The sequence below is a fragment of the Aethalodelphis obliquidens genome, unplaced genomic scaffold, assembly GCF_003676395.1.
Source record: "Aethalodelphis obliquidens isolate GAN/ISIS:26980383/991018 unplaced genomic scaffold, ASM367639v1 scaffold19, whole genome shotgun sequence".
NCBI classification, from domain to species: Eukaryota; Metazoa; Chordata; class Mammalia; order Artiodactyla; family Delphinidae; genus Aethalodelphis; species Aethalodelphis obliquidens.
Window position 1 is genome coordinate 15,619,501 of NW_020837963.1, and position 19,356 is coordinate 15,638,856.

The 19,356-nt window shown below is 36.6% G+C and overlaps 1 long non-coding RNA gene across 1 annotated transcript in view; it reads right to left on the reverse strand.

Moving 5' to 3' along the window:
* The window catches only part of LOC113626804 (uncharacterized), a 426,781-nt gene that overhangs the window by 301,288 nt on the left and 106,137 nt on the right, over positions 1-19,356 (reverse strand). The gene's annotated exons all lie outside the window — the stretch shown is intronic.

Below are 19,356 nucleotides of genomic sequence, written 5' to 3' on the forward strand. Positions count from 1 at the left end.
CTGCAGAGCTCTGCTGTGAACACATCTGTGATTATTTTCTTTAGAAATAACCTGATACCCCATGTGGAAAACACGAGAGGCCATATACACTGGATTTTGTGCTGATAATCTCCTTCACTTTTCTCTATTGTTCACACCACAAATCACATGCCAAATAAGGTTATAATCAAAATGAAGATCCAAACAATGAATAAGAAGGTATGCTTTAAGAAGATACAAAGACATTCTTTTCAGGCTTATGAAGACATTGAAAGTTAAAGAGTTAAGAATCTTTCTCGAAATCATGAAACTAAAGTATGACAGAATCACAGGGCTCTAATCCACTTACCCTTAAACCAGAGTAATTTTCACTATACAATGTCACCTCCCTAATACCATTATAAACAATTTTAGTGGTACCATGAGGCATGCTGGAAAAAAATTAGAATTATTCCTTAAAATAAGGCACAAGTGGGAATTCCCTGGTGGTCCAGTGGTTAGGACTCTGCGCTTTCACTCCCGAGGGCAGGGTTTCCATCCCTGGTCAGGGAACTAAGATCCAGCAAGTGGCAAGGTGCGGCCAAAATTGGGTGTTGCTATGACACGGGCCATTTCCATTTGGCCCCATACCCATGGCCAAAGAAGCCCTGTTTAGTAGACCACATCTGCTGCCATACCCAGAAACACATGCTTCACTCTGATTCAATGAATAAAAATTGACTTAAAGAAGGTATATTATCAAATGCCATTTTCAGGATACACAGGGAGTAGGAGAAATTTTAATTTATTTAGCAAAACTATCACCAGGTTCTAGAGTGCCAGGTACCCAGGAAATACTGAATTAATACGATGTAAAGGACATGGTTCCTATTACCAAAGAAGTCACGTTCTAGCTGAGTTGTTACATGAGATGAAGATGCCCTGAAAGGTAGCAATGGTTATATCAAGATGGACGCAAAATGCCATGAAATAGGAAATGGAGGACACAGGAGATTTGTGTTCTCCTCACACAGGAACCATCTCACCTCATTTTTTCAGGTTGTAATACATACCCAAATCAGCATGTTTACCCCATAAGTAAGCATCATAAAACGACTCCCCGAATTATTAGGAACATTTATCTTAAGTTTGGTAAAAGCGAATGTAACTTCCAAGACAAGCAGAAGGCTTTTATAGACAGATGAATGTTCTCACACTAGTCTTGGAATCAGGTTGGGTGAGCCACTTAAAAGAGCATTCTCCTGCATTTACAAAGCCATCTCCAAAGTGTTTACTGGTACAACATATACTGTAGCCCAGTCAGCCTTTGTGTGTGTGTGAGAAAAGAATCGATGTGGGCTTCTAAGGCCCTGGCAAAATGCAGTGACATGATGGTTATAAGAGAAAGGAGGCTTGGTCAAAGAAAATAAGAGAGAAGATGGGAACAACTGATCTGTCAGGAAAACTCATTTAATCTTATGTACTATTGTTTTTCTTCTATATACCAGAGTCCTTGGAGGCATGGCTAAAAGGAAATGGATGATGGGGAAATTTTTAAATACATATATATATATGTATATAAAAGTGTATATATATATGAAATAGTCATAGAAATTAATCACATTAGGTAAATCTCTAAAAATCCCATCAACTAGATATTCTCAGTATATAATCAATTACAGTGGTCTTCACTGCTCCAAGGTCTCTCTCCTCTCTATCTCTGTCTCATAGTTCCTTCAAAGTGAACTATTTTCATTCAAAGTATACAGCAGGCTGCAGGCAGAAAATCTTGCATTTTGAGATGCTAAAGTAACATCAGGAATAAGCCTATGCCCATTTTCACCAGCATATCAAAACTGAGCCTCTGTTTTTAAAGAATCAGAAACAGGAGGACTATTTCCACCAGGTTACATCTGAGTTAGAGGGGCATCAAAAGAGAGATAACCATACAAAATTTAAGATCTATTGGTGAGTCAACCTACACAGACCTTCTATCACATAAAATGTCCATGTTCATGTCCAGCAAGAAGCCTTGTTGCTAACCTGGGGCTATTCATAAACACACCAGGTTGAATCCTTGGCCTTCTTGGTTCCTGCTTTCAATAAGCTCTGAAATAATTTATCACTTGGGCCATTTGTTAATAAATGGAGTTCATTGAGTGGGTCCTCTAATTAGTTTGCCTTCTGTGCTATTAATGGAAGGAAGCACACATATACCCATTAGCCCTTTGGGAGTTCTCTTGCATGCAGCCTTTGAAAAAGGCATGTTTCAAGATGGTACCATTGGGGGAAGCTGGGCAATAAGTACATGGGATCTTTTCATGGTATTTTTGCAACTTCTTATGAGTCTGTAATTATTTCAAAACAAAAAGTTTGTTTAAAAAACAACAAAATTCACAACCTACCTCAAAAATGAAATCAAAACTGATATTAATCTCTTCTTCCCTTCCCTCTATTGTAACATTCTGCCTGTGTTACAGTTAGTTGCAAATCCACCTGCCTCTTAAGCTCTGAGAGATAGAACTGCATCATATTTATCTTTGTATCCTCTGCAGACCTTAGAATAGTTGCTTTTCTAACCCAGGTTCATTCAATTAAATTTAACAAACTGAGTTCAAGACACTGGTTAAAACATTTCCTCACATCTCTTATCTAATTCGGGAAGCTCTGCCTTACCTCCTGCTTTCCTTTTCATGGCATTCAATGGAATCTGTATGCAGAATGTGTGTAGGCATATGGTTCACATACTGATTTGCTCAAGGTGCCTACCTGTAAAATGTGACTGGTAGTAACACTCACCTGGATACCAAGGACAAAGAGAGTTAATTAACCAGTGATGGCAGAATACAGTACATAAATAATGGAGCATGAGAGAAATAGGGATTGTGTTATGTAAACATTCAGGTCCTGATATTCTGTTCTGGATTTGGTTTTCAAATGGAAGACAATTAATTAAAATAAAATACACTCCTATTTGGTTCTGAAGATGCTTTCTCTAAAGCTTTTTGAGATCTTGCAGCTCCAACATAAAAACATACATATATAATGTGGATTCCTGGAGATTAACACAAGAAGGGCTCCAAAAGGTCACTGCTACCTTCCTATGACTTGTATCTGTAACAGTTGGTGGCAGTTGGGATCAGTCATCTGGTAGCTGCTAAGACAAAAATTGCTATGCCTATATATTTTGTTACTTGTTAAACATAGGTCATTGCAAATTATAAAATGTATTGATAATTTCAGTAAAATTAAATTTAAAAATTAAGCCAGTGGCAACCACTATTTGAGAACATAGGTAAACTATGAAAGAAAACAAAATAATGTCCAGGATAGAAAATTGCAAAAGGTAATAATTTTTAAGTGTTTAAACTGTATAATTTAAAATGGTATTTGTACTTGATTTTGCCTCTAGAAATAACTGGTGAATGTTCAGAAATATCCCAATCATGTATAAATAGAATGTAACTTCTAACAGTTATTTTCCCCAAAATGTTGTTGAGTATAAATATAATCAAATTTAATCAAACAATAAAAATTTAAATAAAAACTACAAAAAATATTTTGCTATTTACTTACTTTACTTGAATGCCAGTTAAATTTTATACTGGTTTTGTATTAGCAAAAAATATTTTGCTATTTACTTACTTCACTTGAATGCCAGTTAAATTTTATACTGGTTTTGTATTAGCAATCTTTTCTCTATCTGCTTTTGATCTGAACATATAGCAGTGAAACTTCCACACACAGAAGTTGCTCATCTGACAAACTGGACCAATGTGACAGATGTGACCAAGGGAGTGAATATAATTAAAACCACCAATGTATTTACTATTTTGACTCATGTTGGAGACCTTAATAAAATTAAGAAGCTACCATACTGGATGAATTAAAACACAAATATGGATTCAGTTTTGTAAATTAAGATTCATATGACTCATAGCAGAAAGCTAAACAATTAGAATATCTTTATGTCAATATTAATAGACAACAGAAGACATAGTATGATCTCTACCATTGTAAGTAGCTAATTATATAAGCATCACTGGTCTTCTGAAAAGCTGTCTTCAAAGTCACAAGTTATGTGATTGCTGTGGTAGGCAGGACATAGCCTTCCAAAGATGCCCATCCCCTAATTACCAGAACCTGGGAATGTATTCTGTTATATGGCAAGGGCGAATTAATATGACAGACAGAATTGAGACTGCTAGTGAGCTGACTGAAAAATAGGGAGATTATCCAGGATTATCTGGGCAGGCTCAATGAAATCACAGGGTCCTTAAAAGTAGTAGAGGTGGATAGAAGACTTAATGTAGTGATGTGATGTGAGAAAGACTTAACCAGCCATTGCTGGCTTTGAAGATGGAGAAAAGGGCTATAAGACAAGGAATGCAGGTGGCCTCTAGAAGCTGGAAAAGAGAAGAAAATGGATTGTCCCTAGAACCTCCAGAAGGAACACAGCTCTGCTGACACCTTGATTTTTGCCCAGTGAGCCCCCGTTCAGACTTCCGACATCCAGAACCATAAAATAATAAACCTGTGTTGCTTTAGATCATTAGGTTTTTCTGTAATTTGTTACAGCAGCAATGAAAAAGTAATACAACAATACTTCCAGTTTCTGGTTCTGCATGTAAGGAGCTGGGAAGCTGCCACAACATCCTATCAACAAGTAAAAAGCTGGACAAACTGAAATGTCAACAACACTTCTGCAATACATAAAAGAAGAGAGGACACAGAGCAAACTGCTATCCCCAAGACAGGTAAATATAGGGAATAACAATCTACCAGAACAGAGACTGACAACTGTTAACTGTCTGCTGCAGAAACCAGGGCCAGGGTAGGAAAATCTGAACTATAATTGACACATACTGGATGCTCAGTGCAGACAACTCTGAGAGTCAACGACCAGAGGGAGACCCAGTCATAGGGAGGGTCCCACAATTTTGTGAAATTTACCTCCAGGATTTTGGCCAGTTTCTTACAGTAAATATCCGAGAAAAAATGCCCTAGTGCTTCCAGCAGAGGTGGAGGGGAGTAGGGGGAGTGGGGAGGAATCATTTTGAAATACATCAGAGCACTCTGTTCTTCTAAACAAGGCCTGCCCTCAGAGGAAACTAGTTAAGCAGAGCCTAACCTGCTGGGATATTTTCAGAGCATACCAAAAGGCAGAAATCACAATTTGAAAAGACAGAGCAAGCATCAAAACCAGACATGGCAGGGATGTTGGAATTATCAGACCAGTAATTTAAAACAGTATGATTAATATGCTAAGGACTACTAATGGATAAAGTAGGCAGCATGCAAGAACAGATGGGCAGGATAAGAAGAAAAAGGAAATCCTAAGAAGAAACTAAAAAGAAATGCTAGAGATCAAAAACACCTCAGCATAAATAAAAAATGCTTTTGATAGGATTACTAGTAGACTGGACACTGCTAAGGAAAGAATCTCTGAGCTTAAGGATATCTCAAGAGAAACCGAAAAGCAAAAAGAACAAAGACTAAAAAAAAAAATTAAAAACCAAAAGAACAGAATATCCAAATACTGTGGGATAGCTCGAAAGGTGCGACACAGGCATAATGGGAATATTGGAAAAAGAAGAAATAGAGAAGAAATATTCAAAACAATAATGACTGAGAATTCCCTCCAAATTAATGTCAGACACCAAGATCCAGGAATCTCAGAGAACACCAAGTAGGATAATTGCCAGAAAAACTATACCCAGGTATATCATTTTCAAATTACAGAAAAATAAAGATGAAGAAAGAATCCTGAAAGAAGTTGGGACAAAAAATCCTTACCCACAGAGGAACAAAGGTAAAAATTCATCAACTTCTCCTCAGAAACCATGCAAGCAAGAAGAGAGTAGAGTAAAATATATAAATTACTGAGAGAAAAATCCCACCAACCTAGAATTCTGTACCCCATGAAATCATCCTTCAAAAGTGAAGGAGAAATAAACATTATCTCAAAGATTGAGGGAACTTGATGCCAGTCCACCTGTCTTGAAAGAAATCTTAGAAGTTCTTTAGAGGGAAGGAAAATAGCATACGCCAGAAATTCAGATCTATTACATAAAGAAAAGAAGAACATCAAAGAAGGATTAAGTGAAGGTAAAATAAAAACTTTGTTTTTAATTACAAATAACAGTTTGTTCAAAATAATAATACCAGTGGTGTATCTGATTGTGTATGCTTATTATATATCTTATTTATTTATGTATTTATTTATTTATGCTTATATATAAGTGAAATGGATGACAGCAATGATACAAAGAATGAGAGGGAAGATTTAGGATTATTTTATTATTATAAGGTATTCACACTGCCTGTGGAGTGATGAGATTAACCAACACACATGTCAAAGAAGAAATCTCTAGAGAAATTTTAAAATATTTTGAACTAAAAGGAAAATTAAAACAACTTATCAAAATTTGTGTATGCAGCAAAGTGCTAGAGGGAAATTTATAGAATTAAGTGCATATATTAGAAAAGAAGAAAGATCACACACTCACACACACACACACACACACACACACACAAAACAACTAAGTTTCACATTAGGAAACTAAAGAAAGAAAATCAAATTAAATCCAAAGTAAGCAGAAGAACAGAAATCATAAGAATTAGAGCAGGAATCAATTAAATTGAAAACAAGTAATTGGTAGAGAAAATCAGTTAAACTAAAAGCTGTTTCTTGGAAAAGGCCAATAAAATGGATAAGCTTCTTGCCAAGCTAAGAAAAAAAGGGAGACGATACAAATTACTAACATCAGATATGAAATAAGGGACATCACTAAAGATCCTATGGACAATAAAAACATAATGAAGGAATACCGTGAACAACTCTATGTTCACAAATTTGATAACATAGATGTAATTGACCAAGGCCTGGAAAAACACAATTTGCCAAAACTCACATGAAAAAAAATAGACTATCTGAATAGGCATATGTCTATTAAATAAATTAAATCAATAATGAATAATATTCCAAAAAAGAAAGCACCAGGCTTAGATGGTAAAGTCTACCAAACATTTAAGGAAGAAATTATCCCAATTCTCTACAATCTTTCAGAGACGGAATACTTCCTAGCTTATTCTATGAGGGCAGCATTACCCTAATATCAAAACCAGACAAAGACATGACAAGAAAATATTACAGATCAATATCTCTCATGAAAACAGAGGCAAAAATCCTCAACAAAATATTAGCGAGTCAGACCCAACAATACAGAAAAAGAATTACATACTATGACTAAGTGGGACTTACCCTAGGTATGAAACATTTGAAAATCAGTTAATGCAATCCAACACATCAATAGGCTAAAAAAGAAAAATCACATAACCATATCAATAGATGCAGAAAAAACATTTGACAAAATCCAACACCAATTCATGGTAAAAACTCTCAGTAAACTAGAAATAGAGGGGAACTTCCTCAATTTGATTAAGTATAACCACAAAAATCCTACAGCTAATGTCATACTTAATAGTGAGAAACTCGAAGTCCTCCCACTAAGTTCAGATACAAGGCAAAAATGTCCCCTCTTACCACTTTTTTTCAACATCATACTGGAAGTTCTAGCTAATGCAATAAGACAATAAAAGGAAATTAAAAGGTATACAAATTGGGAAGGAAGAAACAAAACCATCTTTGTTCATAGATAACATGATTGTCTATATAGAAAATCTGAAAGAGTTGACAAAAATACTCCTGGAGCTAATAAGGATTATAGCAAGGTTTCAAGACACAAGTTTAATATACAAAAGTCAGTTGCTTTCTAGATACAGCAATGAACAATTGGGATTTGAAATTAAAAACACAGTACCATTTAAATTAGTATTATCACTAATGTAAATCTAACAAAAATGCACAAGATCTGTACGAGGAAAACTACTAAACTCTTATAAACAAAATCAAAAAAGAACTAAATAAATGAAGAGATAGTCCATGTTCATGGATAGGAAGATTCAGTATTATCAAGAGGAGAGTTCTTCCAAACTTAATCTACACATTCAATGCAATCTCAATCAAAATTCCAGCCAGTATTGAGAAACTGATTCTGAAGTTTATATGGAGAGCAAAGGACCCAGAGTAGTCACCACAATATTGGAGAAGTACAACAAAGCTGGAGGACTGACACTACTTGACCTTAAGACTTACTATAAAGTTACAGTAATCAAGACGGTGTGGTATTGGTGAAAGAGTAGACAAATAGATCAACTGAATAGAACAGAGAGCCCAGAAATAGGCCCACCTAAATATAGTCAATGATTCTTGACAAAGGTGCAAAGGCAGTATGATTGAGCAAAGACATTCTCTTCAACTAATGGCGCTGGAACAGTTGAACTTTCACATGCAAATAAATCAACGTAGACACAGAGCTTACATTTTTTACTAAAACTCAAATGAAGCACAACCAAATGTAAAATGCAAAACTAAAAAATTTTCCTGAAAATATTCTATATATGTATTTATTAGTTTTTTATCTTTAGAAAAAGGACATCATGCTGTCAATATCTTTTAGGACCCACTGACCTCTTTACAACAACATTAGAGGTAGCCTCCAGTATCCACACACAAATCCCAAGTTAAATGCCTGGTACTGACTTTCCAGTTCAGATTTTTACTCTTTCTTTCTTGGGACTTACCCCCTATAGAGGGATGTTTGACATTTTGCTACCCAGTATTCAGTGTTCACCATCCTAGTAAATAAACCTAGTTTCCATTTAAGGGAACTCCTCCACTGTCAGTGCTCATGGCCAAGTACAGTCTCACTCCAGCCTTGGGAATGGTTCACATTGCCCATTCCCAAGCCAACCAGCAGACCACATCTGACTCTCTGATAACTTTTGCCTCTCCAATCACAGTGAGTCTCATACCTTGTTGGGGATGAAGGGTCAAAAAAACTCTAACGTCTTCTGGGTATAAAGAATCTAAGGCCTGGAACTACTCCATCTATTTTGCTACCATAACAGTAGGACACTCTCAGGTGCACAAAGGAAGAGAGCTAGGAGATGTGCAGAAAGGAAGAGCCGGGGGTCAGGTAACATGACTAAAGTCTCTGAGTCAATCCATTGCTGAAGCTCCAGACCTACCCAGTGACTATTCCATTACCGGAACAAACAAGTCTCTTTTGTGTTTGTCAGTGTATATTTGGTCTTATTTCACTTGATATACAAAATTCCTTAACTGTCAGCACCCTCCTATGCAGTAAAAGGAATTTGCTAAGCAATTTCCAGCCCCGAGGGGGAAAAGAGATACAAGCAAAGAAGTGCTTACACAATTAGTAAAAAAAATATTTAAGACAAGTATGAAAAATTAACAGTCCGTATTCCAGAAAATGATACCTTTTCAAATTGGTTGTATTGCTTTAATGACTGCACCTAGATTTTAAGCTCCTAAGACATGTAGTCTTCTAAGTGGCAAAGATAGTAGAGCCAGGTGGAAAACTCATGAGGCCTGATGGAATCTTGATGCTTCCAGTGGGTGACCTTGGGGGATTAATATAACACTTTTGAAACTCAGTTTCCTTAACTCTACCATGAGACTAACAACGTCTCCTAGCAGGGTCTTTGTAAGAGTTATATGAGATTAGAAGTGCTTGACATAGAATAGGTATTCAGTATGTTGCAAAACACAGTGGTATTCTTTTTATTAACAGAAGCAGTGTGTGTTTTACCTCAAAAAATCATTATGTGAGCTGAAATGGTCCACGGCTTTACTAGCCTGGGATATCTTATGTTACAAGTGGGACCTGGCTTTTCTTTCTGCTTGATGTTTTCCCTTTCAGTATTTCCTTCCTCATCCAGAATAGCGAGAGACCCAAAGAGTATGTCTCAAATGCATCTACCCACCCTTGAGGCCGTTGGCTGGGCTCTCTAACTCCCACTGCTGGGACCCCAGCTTCAGCACAAGTGCTCCTTCACTCTGGTCCCTGCTTGCACAACTGCCACCTGGCAACTCTGAGCTGCCTTTGTGGACCTCTCAGGAGTGATGCTGACAACCAGGTGGTTCTCTTCCTCCCGGTCAGCAGTGTCACACCCACACCACTATTTGCTTTGTTCAGCCATTGGACCTCACTGCTGTCTGTTATGTTTGAATCACTGTCCTTCCCACTGTACCACCTTTGCCACTTCTCACATCTGTTTCCAGCTACCCTGCATTGATTCCATAGCCAGGTGCTCTGGTCTGCTCCTTTTCCCCACCCCCAGGCTAATTAATTCTATTCCACAGCACTGGATAAAACCCACAGAGCCATTTTCTTCTCTAAGCCTCTACTCCAGGTTTCCGTTCATGAAATACCTACATGCAATTTTAACAAAAGAAGCTCACCGTGGTCTCAGTCACTAAAACAGCTCTAGGAAATATTTCCCTATTCGTGTATTTCCATTCTGTATTACAGCCTTCTCCTCTAGTATAGTATGTGGCTATAAAGTAGTGGGTAGAAATGTGATCCAATTTATTTTTTCACACAATAAATATAAATTTAATGTTTTATTATAAATTGCTGCTAGTGTAAAAATTTACCCCTTATGATAGCATACTTTATTATTTTTGAAGTTGCCAAGGTAATCTTTTTTTATTTTATATAGTTGATAACTTTATTTTGCAATTGACAGAAATAATTTCAAACTAGGATATACTTTCTCTACAAAGCGAATAAATAGTATTTTCATGTGAGTACAGAGAAAGAATAGACTTCTGATATAAGTGGAATAATAGAAAGGATCGTGTTTCAATTTTATAGCCTTTCTGTCCATGATACAACATTTGACTTATAACCTTCCTTTTATGTTCACCATCTGCATACTGCTACGACACAGGAAATGTGAGATGAGTCCAGGTCGTTTGGATGTATAATATTAAGTATGAACATAACATCTAAATAGAATGAGCCTTGTCTGGGGCAGTGGACTAGAAGTCATATAATTTCTATCTCTCAGTCACCATTCATTTGTTATGTCCTTGAGCAAATCATTTAACCTTTCTATTCCTCAGACTTTTCTATGAAATAGGATAATACCTATTCCCATCACAGGCACTTGTAGAAAAAAATCAAAATTAAAACTGTCTGGCATTTTACATAAAAGGGCTTTAGAAAAAAATAATTCTTGGTTAATAATTTGCAAACAAAACCTATCTACCTTGGCCACCACCTTTATATATGCAGATTCCTTGTTAACCTCAAGAGAGGGAAAGAGATACATAACTCTAGCGAAGAGCTCAGACTAATATAATAACATCTATCAAGCACTTACTGTGTGTCAGGCACTGCTCTACATATATTACCTCTATTAATCCTCACACTAACTACATGAGACAGGCACTCTTGTTAGTTCACTTGAGTAAAGTTAGTTAGGCAGTTGAGAAAAACCAGGCAGCAGGAGGTTAACTAAACTGTCCAAGGTTATTCAGCTGGCATGCAGTGGAGCTACATTTAACTCTGGGGTTGATCCAGAGCCTGAAAGCCCCAGCTCACCCACTGGGGGCACAGCCATCCCCACTCTGCTTTAACGTCTCCCAGGACCACAGCAGACCTGGGTCTGCTACCTGGATGGGTTCTGTTTGCCTAAAAAACTAAGAAGCATCCAAGGGAAAACTCATCCCGAAGAAAGTGATGATCAAGGAGCACAGATTTGGATAAACTCTCAATATTGGGAGAGACAGATGATTTTTTCACCATCATGATGCCTGTAACTTGGAATGTTCTTTAGACAGGCCAGCTACTCAGTTACTCAATGGATAATTATCAAGCACCTACTATGTTCCAGGTACTGTTATTTTTGCCAACGAAGACATCAATGAACAAGAAATATAGAGTCCCTGTCTTCAAAACAATTCCTTCTTATTGCGGTTGGCGAGGAGAGAATAACAAATAATACACAAGCAAATAAATAAATAACTAGCATCATTTCAGATATTAAAAATTGTTATGACAAAGACATGGAAAGGGCTTGTTTCTAAGTTCTATGAAGACAAGAGAGTAAAATGTAAAAAACTTGTTTTTGGAAAGCCATTCAAGCACTTTTAGAAGCAGAGTTTGTAATTTTTATAATAGCGGTAGGAATGGGAGGGTATTTTTCTTCCCTGAGTTGCTGTGGGAGTAGGGCAGCAGAAACACTGTAGCTTAAGCTACAGGCTAGAACAGCCTTCACATTTTCATCTATGCTGGAGAATAGACATTGTTCTTTATCCTAACAGAAAGATGGGTCAACAACAAGAATAAGGAATTCACCAAAGAAAATAAATGTAATTATAGAAGTGAAACAACAAACAGGAAAACAGAGCTCACTATTATTAAAGTAGTGAAAGTAGTGAAAATCAAATTGTGATGTTTTACCTTTAATTAGGTTGGTATGAATTTTTAAAATATACAGTATTGAGAAGAGATATGAAAAAGCATAAATAATTCTACTCAGTAATGATTTAATGAGTGTTTACTATGTTCCAGGTGTCTTGCTAGATATCAAGGGTACATTCAGTTCTTCAACAAACATTTATGGAGCATCTACTATGTTTGAGGTGGTTTGCTGAAGACTGGTGGTCCCTGGTGTATAGGACAGGAGTGGTTCCCACCATTATGGGGCTTACATTCTAGCAGAGAAGACAAACATTTTAGAGCACACACAACAAAATATATATTTAAATAGTGAAAATGCCTATAAAGGAGATATTGTGGTTTCTATGGGAGTTAATAATTTTAGAACTAACCTCATTAGGGCAGGAGAATTTTCTTTTGAAAAATTAACATTTGATCTGAACTTTAAAGAATGAGGAGAAAACAGCAGGGCAAAGAAAAGAGGAAAGTAATTTCTAGCAAATTCCACAGTATGAACAAAATCATGAGGTAAGGGGGAGCAAGTGTGTTTGAGAAACTAAAAGAAAAATCAGTGTGGCTGGAGTAAGAGAGGGCAAGAAGGGAACCGCGGGGATGAGGTGGAGAGATGAACCGGAAGCAGACTGTGTAAGACAATGAGAAGCTGCTGTGGGGATTTAAGTAGACAAAGTAATATGACCAGAAATAGTGGTGAAGATGCAACTAAGGCTCTGCCCTCAAAAAGCCGACATTCTAGTAGGGGAAACAGGTATTTTCAAATGTAATTGGGAGAAGTATAAATAGGCATAAAATTTTTGTTGGGCTGTTGGGTAATATCTCTAAATCTAAAATATATTTGCATCCAGCAGCCCTTCATATTTCATAGAAATTCTTGCACATGTATAATGATGTTAATGTTATTGAAAATGAGAATAAGTCTAAATGTCTATCAAAAGGATATCAAATTATACAACATAATATAACCATAAAATGAAAGACGGTGCAGCTATTATAAAAGAATAAGCTGAATCTGTAATATATTACCCTATAAAGATGTTTTTAAAATGGCAAAGTTTGGGGTTATAGTTATGTCTCAATTTTTTTAAACATACAAATAAACAGTCGACCCCTGAACAACATGGGTTTGAACTGTGCAGGTCCACTTATATATGGATTTTTTTTTCAATAGTGTACACTACAGTACTACACAATCTATGGTTGGTTAAATCTATGGATGCAGAACTGGGAAAACTGAAGAACCCAGTTACTTATGGAGGAACTGCAGGTACGGAGGACTATGTAAGTTACATGCAGATTTTCAACTGCGTGGAGCATCTGCACCCCTAACCAACTCCCACCTGCTGCCGCCATTGAACAGTGGTCCAATGCATATATATCTGGGGGAGTTTGTACTTTCCTATTTTTGCTAGATTTCATTATAATTACTATTCACTAAAATGTAATATTTATCAGTAAAGATACTCAAATACATAATAGATACATAAGAGATATCTTTAAGGGGGTATGCATTTTTATAATAAAATGAGAAAGATCATTTTCAAAGCATAGGCAATGAGACAAAGGGACAGACAAAAAGTTACATGCTTGCTATTTTTGGTCAGCACATTTCTCCTCCATTAAAAATGATTGCCAGCCACTGGACAATGGGTAACCAACTCAAGTTTACACAGGTAAAAACAAATTCCAACTTTTTACATAATTTGTTACTATTTAATTAGTGTTTGTTTATTACCAATATAGTATGAAATATTTGCAGGTGATGTTTCTGTTTGTTTTAGACCCTCTAAGCCTTAGGACAATGATTGGTTCTTTGCAAGCATACAATAAATGACTGTTGAATTGTTAAGAGTCTAATAAAAGCTGACTTCTGATCCTTTAAACTCGGGAAATCAGCCTAGAAAAGTGAAAAATGCCAGAGGCCGTATGAGAAAAAGGCAATCCCGTGTCCAAGAATCCCAATTTGCCATCTAAAGAGGCAAACTGACTGCTAACAAAAATGATCATAGCTGCAACTCAATCTGATCTCTGCAACTGTATTTCTCCAGACATCACAGAAGACTTCCTTTAGGATAATATCACAGCCGACTAAGATCTCATCAAGGACCTCTACTGCCCATTAGAATCATTTAAAATGCTCTCAGCTGAAGCCAGCAAAACATCATTTAATTATGCAGGATTTCTGATTGCTTATCATCAACCCTGTCCTCGTTCAACTCTTCACCCCTTGTGTGTCTCCTCGATGGAAAGTCCCCATCAATCTGAACAGCAGCTTTTGTAAAGGAAGATGTGAGCGGGCAAAAGAGGGGAAAAGCTCAGTTAGACTCTGAAAAGAAGAATTAGACAGAGAGCGGGTCTTTTCTCCGAAATTTCTATAACATTGCCTTATTCACCAACTTTAACAAGTCAACCATTTTACAAATTTTAAATCTCACTTCTTTTCTTAACTGATAAGAAACGTTAATAGATTTCACGTGAATGATACATAAAATAGTTCTATGTTTTGGGATCAAAAGGTAACGTACCATAAATTATCGATTAAACAGGATTTACAGACACGTTGAAAAACAATTTCATAGTCTCGTTTGCATAGACTAGAATGAGAAGTTATTGTGCCCAGTTTTCCTAGGAAATATGTCTTATGTTTTGACATTTAAAGACAGTAACTTCATTGTAGAACAAAAACGTAACATTCTTTGGTGATAACCTTGAATTATGAGACTTAAGAGTTCTCTAATAATGCCAAAGAAAAGCTATTAAGTCAATACATATCCACTCTGGTTTTAGTATTTCAGGTTCTATGAGGATTCCAAATTTCAACAGCCTCAGCATATTGAGATTAAATAACTCAGAAAGACAAAAATATTGATATATATATTCAAGTTATTCCTTTAAACAGCCACCCACCAAAAGAAAATTGTTCTTTAGACTGAAAGAGGAGCAAAAGATGCATATAAATCCTCATTTTCATTTTTCTATTTCTGTGATATGATATACATTTCTTCCCTATAAAACAACTGAGGATAACTATGGACAAGCCAATTCAGATAACTTTTTAAGGAAACACATTAACTCTGTTTTTACTACAGTTCCACTGGAAGTCACTGACAATTGATATTTGACAACCTGAAAGCATTTCCTGATTTGGAGCAGGTGTGGGTTTCAACAGGCATGCTCCACAGATGAAACAACAAAGCCCTCCTTGATGTGATTACACTTCTTATTCTATGATTGCTACTTCCTGATCAGGGATACATTCAGTCATAAAAAAGTACAGTAGAATTACCCATGGATTATGTATGAAATTGTTGGGGCAAGGGGAAGAGCACAAGAGAAGGCTCTCAAATATTTTCAGTTGATTGGGGTGAATGACAGCTCCAGGTGGAATTCTGTACAGCAGAGGATCATGATTAATACATTGTGTTTATTTAAAAGAAAATGGGGACATGGAGTATAGCAGAGTATTTCTGAAGATATTGTTTGAGGGAAGGATAAACTGGTATAAAATATGAGGCCCTCATTATTTGAATATGCATCATTTAAAGGATAAGAGGCTGAGAGAAAAGACTGCAGTAAGGGTGGTACTCAATTTTGCTGTGAACTTAAAATTGCTCTAAAAACTAAAGTCTATTTTTGAAAAGTATTAAGGTGATATAAAAAAGTCTAATTATAAAACAAGATGTACCAACTGACCCCACTGTAAATACACACACATACACACATGATAAAGAAAATGGAATTACAGACTTCAAAATATAGAGGTGATAGGATTAGGAATAAATATTATTTTCTTCTTTTTCTATTTTCCTAGAACACTTTCATTAATTTTTTAATAGGAAATGTATCCAAAAAAAGTGCATTGCCCCGAAACTCTATAATAAATGCTTGCACCTTTACTGACTCCTTAGAGCTGTGAAATGTGGACTATATGGGCTTTCTTTCCCTCTTTTCCCTGATTCTTTCTCCCCACTGCTCCTTTAGCATTATAAACAACGAATATCGTAAGCATTTAAACGTTTATAGAGCCACCTAATATTTTCTTGTTTCCAGAACCCAAAAGAAATAGAGAAATTTCTAGAATTATGGGGAGGGGGTAAGAAGTAGCAAGTCACTAAGTAAGGGGCAGTTTAGTTCATTCTTTTTCATTTTAGTCATGTAGCATTACCTGAAACAGCCATTTACTTTTGCTTGAGGCCATTAGATGAATGTCCTCAATTTACAGGTGATGTCACAAGTGACTTGGAGAACTATGTTGTTAGCCACAGGCCTGTAACGAACAGTGGGTCTGCATTATTCCCCTCCACTTCAACCAGTGGCATATTTATAACATCTTGTTTTTGCAAATGGCTGCTCTCTTTCTCATTTACGAGCATAACACAAGCCAATATATATTATCGTCCTTTGAGGACAACACACTAGGTATTTGTCCTTGATGTTCCTCTATCTCTTTGGCAAATACAGAGAGATCTGACACAACTACTGTAGTTTGTTACCTAGAGCATTGAGGATTTTTATATTTGTTTCATTTTTATTTCATTTTTGATTTTGTACTAAACAGTGTTGAATTATCTGAATCTACAGATGCATTTTTTCATATAGATTACCTTCTCCTCATATTCAGAGCTTCTCAGTTGCCCACCACAGGAATGGCCAACCAGTAAATCTAGATCAAACTACTAATTCCTTCCTCAAAGTCTTGAGATTTCTGCCATAGTCCCTATCCCACTACCACTGATGGAAGTCCACATTCACCTTCTTGGTATTTAAATGTTTTCTCCCTCCACAGTTCTTTTCCACCCAAATATCCCACTGCTCCACAATTAATTTCTGCTTTTGAACAGCCAGACTATATACTATGTCTTCAGTATGACATCCATATTCCACCCTATGCCTTTACTCAGGGACAGGTCTCCTCCTGAAAGTCCCTTGGCCATCTTTGCAGAATGTTGAGTATGGCACTCCTATGGACATGGCAGGAAGCTGAGCCTTAATCCAGACTCTCCATTAATATGTCTCACTTTCTTTCCCAAAATACGACACATTGCTGAGGTCAAAGACAACGATTAAGCTAGAGGCATTCTGGTAATTGAATTTTCACACTTTGAGAAATGCATGAAAATGAGCAACACTAACACAAGATCTTTGGGGGAAAAGAGAACAGGGAATTCTAGATCAAAAACCACTCTTCTTACCCTGACATGTGTAACTGCATATTTAAACCCCCTAAATTGACCTTAAAGACTAAACGCATGCCACATTTTTCTTTTCAGTAAAAAATTGTAGAACGAGAGACATTTTGTGGTATAGTTCAAGAGATATTTAATAGGAATATACAATGATCTATTAGGAATAATTGATTCATAGGTAGGGGACAATATTCAGACCTCTACCTTAAAGAAGGAATCCACTAAATAAGGACAGTGAATGTGCATTATTCGCCATCAACTGAAAGAGCAATTAAATAATGTCCAATTAAGTATTTTGGGAGCTTTCTGCTGGGATACCAGTTGAAGAAGACTTTGCAATGGAGTCTACCCAACTGGGGAACCTACAAGAAGTTAGTGGCTGCAGTATCAGAGGAGTAGAGCTATTTCAGGTATTTATATTTAAATATGACTAAATGGATTATATAACTAAGGGTTTCTCTAAAAAGTACTGGCAAAGAGCTACCTTTGACCTTTGAAATGAACTGTAGGTATACATGCACATACACATACACCACAAAAATATACAGAGGTACTTATAATTAAGATGCAGGTTTAGTGTTAGCTGATAATCTTTCCTAACTTGGTATTTGCAATGCCCATAGTAAGGTGGAGCTAGGGTAAATTTTAGTCCATTTTTTTCCCTATTCTATACTATGACTTCACACATACATACATACATACATACTGATCACTTACTATATGCCAGGCACTATTCTAAGCTTGGAATATTCTACACCTTTCTACTCATTTAATTCTCACATCAATTCTCCATTTTATAATAAGGAAACTGAGACATTTACTCTACATCATTCTCAGTAACCCAGAAGATCTTAGATGTTCTTTGGTGCCCACAGAAAGTTCATGGGGTCTCTCTCAGGCCTACTAGACAAGACACCATGCCTGTGGGCAAAAATTCTGACCAGGATTTACTGCAACCTCTGGCTTCATCTGGGAAAAGTCCATACCAATCTATCTAGTCCACCCCACTCACCCTCCATCAACATGACATATACTAATTACTCAATAAATGTGTGCTGAACAAAGAAATTAGCCAAATATATGTTAATACAGGGCAGAATTAAAATTTCTGAATGCAAATTCAGTTTTCTGTGGTTTCCAGACCACAGAAAACTGAAAAGGGTAATACTAAGGTAAGGTAATGACTAAGGTCATCACTGAGAAAGCAAGTGCTTTAGAAGCACACCCATCCCTCATTTTTTCCCAGCATCATCTCGCTGTTCTTTCCGGGGGCAGACTTATGCAGAAACACTGGGAGGGGGTTCGCAGGAAGGAGTGGTTGTCAAGCAATTTCCACCGTGGACAGTTCAATCTCAAATGATTTATGACGTTTTAGTTGTTTATTGTACACAATTGCTTTATTTGAAGGAAGTTTCAGTCCAGGTGGATTTATTAGAGCCCTCGGTAGATTAGTTTGCTGGCAAGAAGTGGCTTAATTTCACGGAGAAATGCCTTTGATTGTACCCCACCCCAGAAGTCCTATCCAGTACATAAAAGTTGAGGGGCAAGCCACTTAGGACTTACATATGAATGCTGATCTTTCCTGTTGTTAACAAATAAGCAAAATGAAGGCAATTAGTGACTACATAGGTAATTATGCAATGTATTTTAAGATTAGACAGTAATCCTCTGAGAACACAGGGAGTGGTCAAATTACACCTGAACATACCCTCTAAATCACTCCACAAAGCAAGCTGTTTTGTACTAACTTTTTTGTGTCCCTCAAGAAAATGGTGAGCCTTCACCCATTTCCAATTTTTCCATGATCATAGCTTCATACTAATACTTACTCCTCACCATATGAATATAGAATTTTACAACTGGCAAATTTATACACAAAG